We start from the raw sequence: 12,700 nt of genomic DNA, 5'->3' as shown, positions 1-12,700 counted from the left end.
GAGCTGCACTCACTATTCTGCTGGTACAGTCACTGTGTACATACATTACATTACTTATCCTGTATTATACTCCAGAGCTGCGCTCACTATTCTGCTGGTGCAGTCACTGTGTACATACATTACATTACTTATCCTGTATTATACTCCAGAGCTGCGCTCACTATTCTGCTGGTAGTCACTGTGTACATACATTACATTACTTATCCTGTATTATACTCCAGAGCTGCGCTCACTATTCTGCTGGTGCAGTCACTGTGTACATACATTACATTACTTATCCTGTATTATACTCCAGAGCTGCGCTCACTATTCTGCTGGTGGAGTCACTGTATACATACATTACATATCCTGTATTATACTCCAGAGCTGCGCTCACTATTCTGCTGGTACAGTCACTGTGTACATACATTACATTACTTATCCTGTATTATACCCCAGAGCTGCGCTCACTATTCTGCTGGTGCAGTCACTGTGTACATACATTACATTACTTATCCTGTATTATACTCCAGAGCTGCGCTCACTATTCTGCTGGTACAGTCACTGTGTACATACATTACATTACTTATCCTGTATTATACTCCAGAGCTGCGCTCACTATTCTGCTGGAGCAGTCACTGTGTACATACATTACATTACTTATCCTGTATTATACCCCAGAGCTGCGCTCACTATTCTGATGGTGAAGTCACTGTGCTCCTTCATGTAGTGCCGTGTCCTTTAAGCAGCTCTTGGGAGTGGATGACATTCTACACACTAAAGTAAACACACTAGAGCCCCGGTGTAATTAAAGGGTTAATGGTAAATTTATGCCGTTCACATCCTCTTCTGAGTCCCAAGATATTTAGGGAATTTTAGGCATAAATAATGTTGTAGCAAAATCTTCAAAGTTATAGAAAGGAGAAAAAAAAAAAAAAACAGCAAAACAAATGTAAAAATAGCAAAGAATCTCATTGTCCCCTGAAATATCCAAGAAGTTCATGAATGGGATGAAGAAAGTTGCAAGAAAGAAGGACAATATATTCTACTGCTGTGGCCTGTGACTACCCAGCTGTGGAGAAAAATCTACTACTGACATTAGTGATGTCATCACTACAAGTAACTTAGGAAATATAACCCACCCCCCCCCCCCCCAAAAAAAAAAAAAAAAAAAAAACAAAAACAAAACTTGAGAGTCTTCAGTAGTTGATACCTTTTTAATGGCAAACTAATAATGATGACAGATTACAACGTTTCGGAACTCTAGGCTCCTTTCTCGGCACTCTCCCTGCTGGACGCCAAGGGTTTCAAAAGTCGACCTTTGGCCCATCTTTTAGCCAGGACATAAAATTGGCGCACAACATTACACAGTGGGGCCCCTGATTTCATCGGGGGCCACATCACTATAGTGGGAACAAAAAGAAATTGGGACTCTAGTTGATGACCACTGATCGTGGGGGTTTCCAGTTGCAGAACTTCCCCTGAGATCAGCCGATCGTGAGATTATCTCCTGAAAAGTGATGATTCAAAGCAAGTGACCCCGGTGGCCCCCCAGCTATTATAAGCCTTAGTTATCAATGTCCTAATTCTCTGTTCTGACTAAATATAGTAATTGGGGAAATGACATCCAAACGTCTTCAGCATTTGATTAAATAATTTGTGGACATCTAGTTTTTTGCTATTTTTGTGGCCTAATGTTTCCCTTCGGATATTGAAGCTAAATTTGGCACTTGATGCATCATTCTTACGTGTCTGAACTGGGAGGATTTGCCATTTTTAGGGCCCCAAGTAAACATGTGAAAATACCCTGATACTGCAGCGTTAGTTTCCCCGGATACAGCACAATGCCCCCTATACTGTCCCCACACAATATAAATTACCCTTTAGGTGAAACATAATGAAGGGGGCCCATGAAACTGGGGGCAGATGAAGGGGGGCGGGGGTTGGGGGGGCGGCATGAAACTGGGCAGAGATTGGGGGACATGAATCTTAGGGCAGAGATGGGGGGCATGAATCTGGGGGCAGAGATGGAGAGGACATGAATCTGGGGGCAGAGATTGGGGGACATGAATCTGGGGGCAGAGATGGAGAGGACATGAATCTGGGGGCAGAGATGGGGGACATGAATATGGGGGCAGAGATGGAGAGGACATGAATCTGGGGGCAGAGATGGGGGACATGAATCTGAGGGCAGAGATGGGGGGACATGAATATGGGGGCAGAGATGGGGGGACATGAATCTGGGGGTAGAGATGGGGGGGACATGAATCTGGGGGTAGAGATGGAGGGGACATGAATCTGGGGGTAGAGATGGGGGGGACATGAATCTGGGGGTAGAGATGGGGGGGACATGAATCTGGGGGTAGAGATGGGGGGGACATGAATCTGGGGGTAGAGATGGGGGGGACATGAATCTGGGGGCAGAGATGGGGGGGACATGAATCTGGGGGCAGAGATGGGAGGGACATGAATCTGGGGGCAGAGATGGGAGGGACATGAATCTGGGGGCAGAGATGGGAGGGACATGAATCTGGGGGCAGAGATGGGAGGGACATGAATCTGGGGTAGACATGGGGGGGACATGAATCTGGGGCCAGAGATGGGGGGGACATGAATCTGGGGGCAGAGATGGGGGGGGACATGAATCTGGGGGCAGAGATGGGGAGGACATGAATCTGGGGGCAGAGATGGGAGACATGAATGATAATGGGCAGAGTCAACATAAAGGTAGGTGGAGCTAAATTTGTACATGCCACACATTTTGTCCCCCTCTTTCGGCTCTTCAGAAGTTGGGAGGTATGTGACCCCAATGTATAGTGATAGCAGTGTGTATTATGACCCCTCTGTATAATGGCTGCCGCCTCCTGGAGTGTCTCTGATTTATTACTAGTATTTTCTCTGCCTCTGGCTGTATGTGTGTGTAATATGTATATTGCATGTATTTGCAGCTTCCCCTATGTATTCCCCTGTTGGTTTGCCCCACTGTTTGTTCCACCTTCACACATGGTACAGCCCTAGTCTAGGAGATTTTCAGTCTCCTCAGGGCCTCAGTTGCAGTCAGTTGTGTCCGGTCAGTGTCGGCCATGTCAGTAACACTCCCTGAGGGGGAAGATTGTAGCCCAAGGCCTTGCTCAAGACAACCCTGAGACAGGGGAGAACTATCTTCTACCAGGCACAGTGCCAGGAGGAGAGAAGGAGTGCTGCCTGCCAGGAGGTGTTATCTGGGATCCACCTTATAAGGTAACTGGGCCCAGAAAGGACTTCCTTATTATCAGCCCCAGAACCAAGTACTGGCCGTGTCTAAGATACGGAGAGAGTGCTCGGAGTGGAGAACAAGGACCATCGCCACCAATCAGCCTGGGCATACATAACAGTGGGAGACGACTAGGGTCAGAGAGGACCCCACCCCAACTGGAAGCCCCCGGGGGAACTACTACCATCACCATCCGGGAGTGTGCAGGCCTCCATTGCCAGATTTCGGCCTAGGAGGTGTGCTGGAGGAGATAGGCCGAGTGCCCTCAACCTATCCAAATAATACAATAATAACCCGCGGGTCGGTGTGTGGGGTCAGCAGGGGCCCCCGATCTCTGGGCCCTCATTTGTAGATAACGTGGGGAACATCTACACAATTTGGGCCTCACCGAAGGGACCACAGGGATCGCCAACCCCCTTCAGCACAATCTTATACAATGCTTCAGTCTGAGTTCAATCCAAATCAATGGCGCGGTATAGCGAGTCGGTATTATCATATAGCTGACCTCTTGCCACGATAGCCTGCTCCCTGTATACGCTGTTATACTGCTCCCTGTATACGCTGTTATACTGCTCCCTGTATACGCTGTTATACTGCTCCCTGTATACGCTGTTATACCGCCCCCTGTATACGCTGTTATACTGCTCCCTGTATACGCTGTTATACTGCTCCCTGTATACGCTGTTATACTGCTCCCTGTATACGCTGTTATACCGCCCCCTGTATACGCTGTTATACCGCCCCCTGTATACGCTGTTATACCGCCCCCTGTATACGCTGTTATACTGCTCCCTGTATACGCTGTTATACTGCTCCCTGTATACGCTGTTATACTGCTCCCTGTATACGCTGTTATACTGCTCCCTGTATACGCTGTTATACTGCTCCCTGTATACGCTGTTATACTGCTCCCTGTATACGCTGTTATACTGCTCCCTGTATACGCTGTTATACTGCTCCCTGTATACGCTGTTATACTGCTCCCTGTATACGCTGTTATACTGCTCCCTGTATACGCTGTTATACTGCTCCCTGTATACGCTGTTATACTGCTCCCTGTATACGCTGTTATACTGCTCCCTGTATACGCTGTTATACTGCTCCCTGTATACGCTGTTATACTGCTCCCTGTATACGCTGTTATACTGCCCCCTGTATACTCTGTAGCGCTCTCCTCTGTCTTCCCTTTTTTCTGTTTGCTGCCAGCAACGATCCCCAACAGACTGCACAGCCGTGAGCTCCAGCATGAGGACACTATCCAAGGCCTACTGGGCCACCAGGGACCATAAAAGAGGCCGCACAAGACGGGAACACAGACTCCGATGATACAGAGTACTCTGTCAATACCAGAGGACACGTAACATGAAGCTCCAGGGTGCTCTGTCCATTTTGGATTATATTGGTAGACATAGAGACTACCATTCCCTTTGCTGTGGCTAATAAGATCTTGATTAATAGACGCCCCATTTATGGTGACATTGAAACGTACAATCCGCCGTTCAGGTTTTTCTATTTTTATTTTTTAACAAAATTGCTTATTTTTGAGACTCCATATCCCACCCAGTATATACGCAGTCCTGTATCCGCTGACGTAATATTTGATGCATTCTGTCACTTCACAGAGAACCAGCATGACGATCACAACTACGATAGATATGGGAGAACTGCAAGCAATGTAGCCCAGCAGGTAGGAATCAGGAACTGAGACGTTCAGATGGTTTCCTGAAACCAAAAAGTGGGTGATACCTGGCGATTCCCATGAGACTGAATGTGTAAATATCTATAGTTTCTACCTAGCCTGCAACAGCTGATGACAGAGAACAATAGACTGTATTCTATTGGCCTGTAAGAATAGGTATCAGGCGGTTCTCCCACGTAATTGATAGTGCAAAGCTAGGAAGTGAATAGTTGATAGTGACGAAGAAGTGCCAGCAGGACCAGCATGTCCCCAGTCACGCTATTTTTGCAACATAGTTCAGGCCCACTGTGAATTTTTGTGCTGGGGTCCATAGGTGACCCTCACCACATTATGGCTGGATAAATTTCTTTGATCCCCTTAATTTAAACCTCTGATGGCTGCCAGTCTTTGCTTCGTAAATTTATCACCCCTGACCTCTGGTGCACTGGAGTGAGAAGATTTATGATACACTGCCTTCCACTGTCAGAAAGGAGACAAATAACCCTTTAATGGCAAAAATAGCAGGTGGTCAGCAGCATATGGTCAAGGAGGTATTACGTGGGGGAGGATGTGGTACAAAAGAGGGTATGATAATTATTTGGGGGGCAATGGCAGCATGTGTGCACAGATATGTTGTGAGGAAGTCTTCATGGCGGTCTGGGCCGGATATAAAATGAAAGTGAGATGTAAATGCTGCTAAAATGTTGGATGGGACGCGGCTGATGGCTTTGACGAGAGGTTGCACAGGGAGTGCCCAACTTGAGCTTTTGCAGCAGGTACTACTAATTCAAAAACTGGACATTGCAGCCACTTGGAGCTAGCAGCTGAAGGGCTCCTCTCCACTCAGAGTTTTATTGCAGTTAGTGAGAATATTAAGAAATAATAGTGGAAAACTGAATATTGGGAGATCAATGAAAGGAAAGGAAGGGGAGACTAAAATAATTCTAAGCTTTCCATCTCCATAAGCTGCTGCCGGTGGTCATGGTGGAGTCGGACGTCACTTCACCCCATGGCTACTTGTATGACAGCTGAATATGAGTAGAGGCCTCTAAGACATGACATGAATGGAGGGCAGTGAGGGATGACCATCTTGTGCGCTCCTTCTCTCTGCAGTGTATTTTTAAGGCTGCATACCATGCCATCCTGAGACTTTCGGCATGTCAGGCGGCAGCATTTCAGACGTTTTGATCATCTGACATTTCCGGTAATGTGAGCGCTCCGTGTATTTGTGTTAGAATGTATGCAGCGTCCTTTATGTCTCTGGCAGAATGATCGAGGCGCCAACTTACATAAGTCTACACAGTCATTGAAGTAAGGGCCAAGGGCCCCATGCTATAGAATACCGTTCCGACCGTTCATCCAGTTATCTAAGTATATAATTAATCCCTCGTCACCCTCCGCCATACACATACAAGGCCGGGGCTTGTGCTTATAATAGGCTGGGTTCTGGTGACAGACTCCCTTTAATGCCCAGTGCAGTACATCTATGGCGCTGGGATCACATGGGCGAGCACAAGGGCACGGATCCCTTTTGGTTGGCAAATAATATTCATTGTCATGGTTGGTGGTTTTATCGGACAGCGCTGGGCATGACAAGACCGAGTGTGCAGGTCGAGGGAGTTTCGATTTTTGACAACTGAGAGCCTTCCATGCTACATTGATTTCATGGTGCGTTCCCTTCCATTTTTACGGAGCTGGATAGGACTTGGTACATAATTGTCAGAATGGAACGGACAATGGATCTGGACTGCACAACACTGAGTCGGAATGGGCATTTTTAGGTAGAGTTTGCACGAGCTAGGCCACTTTTTGGGTCAGGGCATGCCTAAATTTTTTGGGATTATTTTTGGAAATTTGAGTCCGGTCCGGGAGTCCCTTTCAGTCTTTGTGTATTATCCTGCAGTGCCGTATATGGACACGCCCGTTGCAGCTAATCCTTGTCTGAGCGGTGATGCCTACAGGTACGCCATACTTGACAACTATCCTGAAATATCTGGAAGACTCCTACTAAATGGGGTGGCCTCCTGGCATCTCAGAAGAGTTGGCCAATCTTCCGAGCCACTGGACTACGTCTTATAGCGGCTTGGGTACAAAAATGTGTGTAGATGGCACATTGTGTGTATATGTCATGACACGGTGTGTGGCATGCAACAAAAAGGGCAGGCTTGATCGAGAGGGGTTGTGGGCGCTGGGGCCTACTGGGTTTCCTGGTGGCCAACTTTGAACAGTGAGCAAGCTTGATGTGCGCCATGGAATTGTGGAGTGCTGCAGAGGTCGCATGTACACATATGGAGTGTCAAAAACACATACAAAAAATTTGTCACAGTCCGATAGTTGGCGTATCAATTTAATATACAATATATACACTCACCGGCCACTTTATTAGGTACACCTGTCCAACTGCTCGTTAACACTTAATTTCTAATCAGCCAATCACATGGCGGCAACTCAGTGCATTTAGGCATGTAGACATGGTCAAGACAATCTCCTGCAGTTCAAACCGAGCATCAGTATGGGGAAGAAAGGTGATTTGAGTGCCTTTGAACGTGGCATGGTTGTTGGTGCCAGAAGGGCTGGTCTGAGTATTTCAGAAACTGCTGATCTACTGGGATTTTCACGCACAACCATCTCTAGGGTTTACAGAGAATGGTCCGAAAAAGAAAAAACATCCAGTGAGCGGCAGTTCTGTGGGCGGAAATGCGTTGTTGATGCCAGAGGTCAGAGGAGAATGGCCAGACTGGTTCGAGCTGATAGAAAGGCAACAGTGACTCAAATAGCCACCCGTTACAACCAAGGTAGCCAGAAGAGCATCTCTGAACGCCGCACAGTATGTCGAACTTTGAGGCAGATGGGCTACAGCAGCAGAAGACCACACCGGGTGCCACTCCTTTCAGCTAAGAACAGGAAACTGAGGCTACAATTTGCACAAGCTCATCGAAATTGGACAATTGAAGATTGGAAAAACGTTGCCTGGTCTGATGAGTCTCGATTTCAGCTGCGACATTCGGATGGTAGGGTCAGAATTTGGCGTCAACAACATGAAAGCATGGATCCATCCTGCCTTGTATCAACGGTTCAGGCTGGTGGTGGTGGTGTCATGGTGTGGGGAATATTTTCTTGGCACTCTTTGGGCCCCTTGGTACCAATTGAGCATCGTTGCAACGCCAAAGCTTACCTGAGTATTGTTGCTGACCATGTCCATCCCTTTATGACCACAATGTACCCAACATCTGATGGCTACTTTCAGCAGGATAATGCAATGCCATGTCATAAAGCTGGAATCATCTCAGACTGGTTTCTTGAACATGACAATGAGTTCACTGTACTCCAATGGCCTCCACAGTCACCAGATCTCAATCCAATAGAGCATCTTTGGGATGTGGTGGAACGGGAGATTCGCATCATGGATGTGCAGCCGACAAATCTGCGGCAACTTTGTGATGCCATCATGTCAATATGGACCAAAATCTCTGAGGAATGCTTCCAGCACCTTGTTGAATCTATGCCATGAAGAATTGAGGCAGTTCTGAAGGCAAAAGGGGGTCCAACCCGTTACTAGCATGGTGTACCTAATAAAGTGGCCGGTGAGTGTATTTCCCTGGAAGAATTGCTGTGGTAATAAACCACTTCAGTAGCGTTATGACTAAGTTGCCACCACTTTGGCTGGAGGCACCACCGCCATGTGTTTCTACCAGAACCAGGACGGCGTGTTCTTATTTCTTAGGTATTACTTCCAGCTAATCCCATTTTCTTGCACACACCAAACAAAAGTTTTGTGATTTATTGGTATCTGTGTACCTGGATCCTTTAAAAATGAGGTTTGTACACCTGGTGGAAACATGGGCCGGGTAGTGAAGACATAAGAAGGCATGTTAGGGCAGATTTCTGGCCACTGGAGTCCACCAATCCGTCTCACTGATTGGATGCTATACATGGCGTCAGTGACTATAGACGTGTGGCGGGAAGCATTTGGTGAAGGGTATCTGTCTTTCCTGTGTTTGACTAGCTGCGAGGCTGATATCACCGACACATGTTGCACATTCTGCCGTCGGTATGATGACAGTGAGGTATCACCTGCCATGGGTCCGGCGGTCACGCCTGTCTTACTCCTCCTACATGTCTCCCAGATGCAGTCTGAGAAAACAATGCCCCAAGACATCACTTATGTCTGTAAACCTTGAGCTGACACCTGGCAGTAACCTGACGGAGCTGAGCAGACGAGGACGGTGACGCCTTTCTTATAAAACTGTCTTAATGACAGCTCTCGAGTTTGATTAGATTGGCGCGGTATGCGGCAGTGACTCATATAAAGGTGATGAATCAATAATGCTGATATCATCAGACTCGCCTATAGATAATGTTACATAAGGATTGTGAATATGGATGGAACAGACTGGTTGCGGTTCGGCCTCCTCTAACCATGAAGAAACTCGGGTCAGAAAAGCAGTTTCTTTCCAAAAACAGCGCCACACTTGTCTACAGGTTGTGTGTGGTTAAAACTCATCCCTGTTCACTTAAATGGAGTTGAGTTGTAATACCAGACACTACCCATGGACAGGTGTGGCGCTGTTTTTGGAAGAAAGCAGCCATGTTTCTCTAATTCTAGGCAAACCTCTTTAATGATTCTGTATAGTTCTGCTTATGGGAAGAATTTGGGCTGGGGGCAATTACAGGGACCTGTATTGCTGAGGTACCTATCAGGGTACCTGTGGCCTACATGCCACATGGAGGGGCATCATGAGGGAAACTGTTTGCTAACTCACCATCAATGTACTAGCAGTGTTATTTAGCCAGCAGTGTATGGACAGCTGAGTCATGTGATCACCAGCCCGCCTATCAGTCCAGAGGTGCATCTCCTGCGGTTGTCAGCCTCCCCATTGTGACTGACTTTCTGTGAACTATAGGGTTACCTAGTTAACCCTAAGGGCAGCTCTCGAACCTTTTCCAACCAAGCTCTGCCCTATCTAGTGGAAGAGCACTGATAAAGTAGGTGAGTACACTGGATTGATTCAGAGTTATAAAGCTCCCATGCACTATCTGTGAGTGCTATGTGCAGAATCTCCAATGTATTCTGTAAGACACTGCTTCACACTTCTTCCCTCTAACTCACACTGCCTGCCTATTATCTGTGAGTTCTGTATTCAGTATCTCCAGTGTACCTTATGAGATGCAGCTTCACACTTCTTACCCCTACTTCACACTGCCTGTCTATTCTGTGAGCGCTGTATGCAGAAGCTCCAGTGTATCCTATAAGATGTAACTTGACACTTCTCCCACTTGACTCGTACTGTCTGTCATCTGTGAGTGCTATGTGCAGAATCTTCAGTGTATGTTTTCTAAACATGATGTAACTCTTAGACTCTGTTTACTCTACTGTCATGACTTCCATTATTTGTAGGGACCCCATTAAACGTTCTAGGGTCTATTGAAGATTTTACATGAAAGAACAGAACTGCAGATGTAATGTAATGTCCGACAAACCCATGCCCGAGGTTGTTCATGTATTTGTGAACACAGCCCTTTATTTCCCATACAGGTAATATCCTAACAAACAAGCCTGGGCCGATTAATGATCTCATCAGCAATTCAGCAGTAAACTTGTATTTCTATAGAAAATGGGCGCATGTCAATAAAGAGACGCCTTAGTAAGTAATTTTCCAACCAGAGTTCTCTAAAGACATCGAGAGCGGGAGAGAGAGAGCGCCCACACCAAAACCAGGATCCACGTGATCTTGCACAACCTTGGTGACATCACACATGGACAGGGTAGGTAAGCGGCCATGTTTTCAAGTCCTGCACAAACCCTTTAAGTAACAGTCTAGACAGCAACTGGATCAGCCCACCGTTTTCCAAATATTCCAAAAAAACCCTCGGTTTTGGCTGCACCCAAAATTTTTGAGGTTCACTACCCCTGAATCATTTTTGTACTCTGACATTAGAAGCCCCAGGAGACCACTAAGGCCTAATTGCAGGTGACAGTGGTCCTATTGGGCCTGCAACGGCATTCACGAGGCTAAAGGAGGACCCCGATGGGGTTCCGGATGCCACAGGAGAGGTGAGGGAAGGTGAGTATCCTTGTGTATGTGTCGCACCTCCTCATGGCCTCTGTTTAGCAAGCGTCGCTATCTCGCCAATATTCGTAAAACCAATCTTGCAAGCTTCGCCCATCTCTAGTTTTGATCATTTTCCCCGTGATATTTGCTACTGTCCATTACAGCTCTTAGGATGACATCTCCGATACCAGCTGCCTCTGGCACTGCACAGCGCTCTAGATATGGACACGCTGCCAAGTGACCTGTCAGACTGGATCCTACTAAACCAAATGCCAGCCGCTGACTACACCCTGAAAGTAATCACAGACTTCTGGTGGACAAATATCCTGCAGGTCTGTCGTAGAAGCCGCCACTGTGTCACCCCCCCACCCTCCGCCGCAGGCACCCCCGCTCTGCAAACTTCAGCATATCGGACGCTTATTTATTCCCTCTTTGGTCGGCCTCTTCTGTATCCCGGATATAAAATATTATTGTGATGGGATATGAATCACGTACAGGGCGTGTTACACTGTATCCTGAATGTAAGGTTTTCCAGAGAAGCCGTGTAGTGTTTGCGGGTGGTGACTGTGGTATCCATGCAGGGTGTGAATTTGGATCACTGTACACGAGCCAAATAACACTTTCATATGGTTCCCTAAATGGCAATACCATATAATGCTGCCACCACCGCACACTGTGAATACGATGCACTGTACAGCACCACACAATACAAAAGTGAATACCGCCATACAGTGCTCAGATAATACCCACATACGTAGGAACATGATGCCATATCTGATCTAATAAAAGTGCTAAACATTTTGTTGTAATAATACTGCTATATATTAAAGGGATCCTATCTTTTAAACACAATTTTTTCTTCATAACATGTCGGAATAGCCTTAAAAAAAGGCTATTCGTCTCCTACCTTTCCTTTTCTACTCCGCGCCGCCGTTCGCCTGCAATCCCGGTTTTCCTCGGTATGCAAATGAGCTCTCTTGCAGCACTGGGGGCGGGCTCCAGCACTAACAGCACTGGCGGTGATCCCAAAGCTGCCAGAGAGCTCTCCAGTGCCGACTCCATCTTCTTCTGCAACGAGGTCTTCACCGCGTCTTCTTCTAGTGGTGTCTTCTAACTTCTAGGCCTCAGGCATAGGGCAAGCCGACTGCGCATGCCCGCCGGCCACGAAAAAATGGCCGCTTACAATACTATGGAAGCAGCCATTTTTCTTGTGGTCATGGGTATGCGCAGTCGGCTTCGCTGAGGCCTAGAAGTAAGAAGACGTCATCAGAAGAAGATTCGGTGAATCCCTCATTGTAGAAGAAGATGGAGGCGGCGCTGGAGAGCTCTCTGGCAGCATTGGGGACGCCCCCAGTGCTGTCTGAGCACTGGAGCCCGCCCCCAGTGCTGCGAAAGATACCATTTACATACCAAGAAAAACCAGGATTGCAGGCAAATGGCGGCGCAGAGAAGAAAAGGAAAGATAGGAGACAAATAGCTTTTCTTAAGGCTATTCCGACATTTTAGGAAGAAAAAATTGTGGTTAAAAGATAGGATCCCTTTAATGTTATTACGGCCAGATTTACATCGATTTCCGTCTTCCTTTCTGCTTCCATCAGGACGCATTTTTCATTCGGAAACCACACGTACACCATTATAGTCTATGGGTTCCGCGGGTTTCCTTCGGTAATTGCTTTTTTATGCAGATAGGTTTTTGTCCCCAAACGGACTTCCCAAATGGACACCTAAACACAGATG

At 47.0% G+C, this 12,700-nt stretch overlaps 1 protein-coding gene across 2 annotated transcripts in view; it reads right to left on the bottom strand.

The window, feature by feature from the left end:
- ANO1 (anoctamin 1) overlaps positions 1-12,700 on the bottom strand; it is an 84,269-nt gene that overhangs the window by 51,136 nt on the left and 20,433 nt on the right. The gene's annotated exons all lie outside the window — the stretch shown is intronic.

Source organism: Leptodactylus fuscus, chromosome 7 (assembly GCF_031893055.1).
Source record: "Leptodactylus fuscus isolate aLepFus1 chromosome 7, aLepFus1.hap2, whole genome shotgun sequence".
Taxonomy (NCBI): Eukaryota; Metazoa; Chordata; class Amphibia; order Anura; family Leptodactylidae; genus Leptodactylus; species Leptodactylus fuscus.
This window is presented reverse-complemented; position numbering and strand designations above follow the sequence as displayed.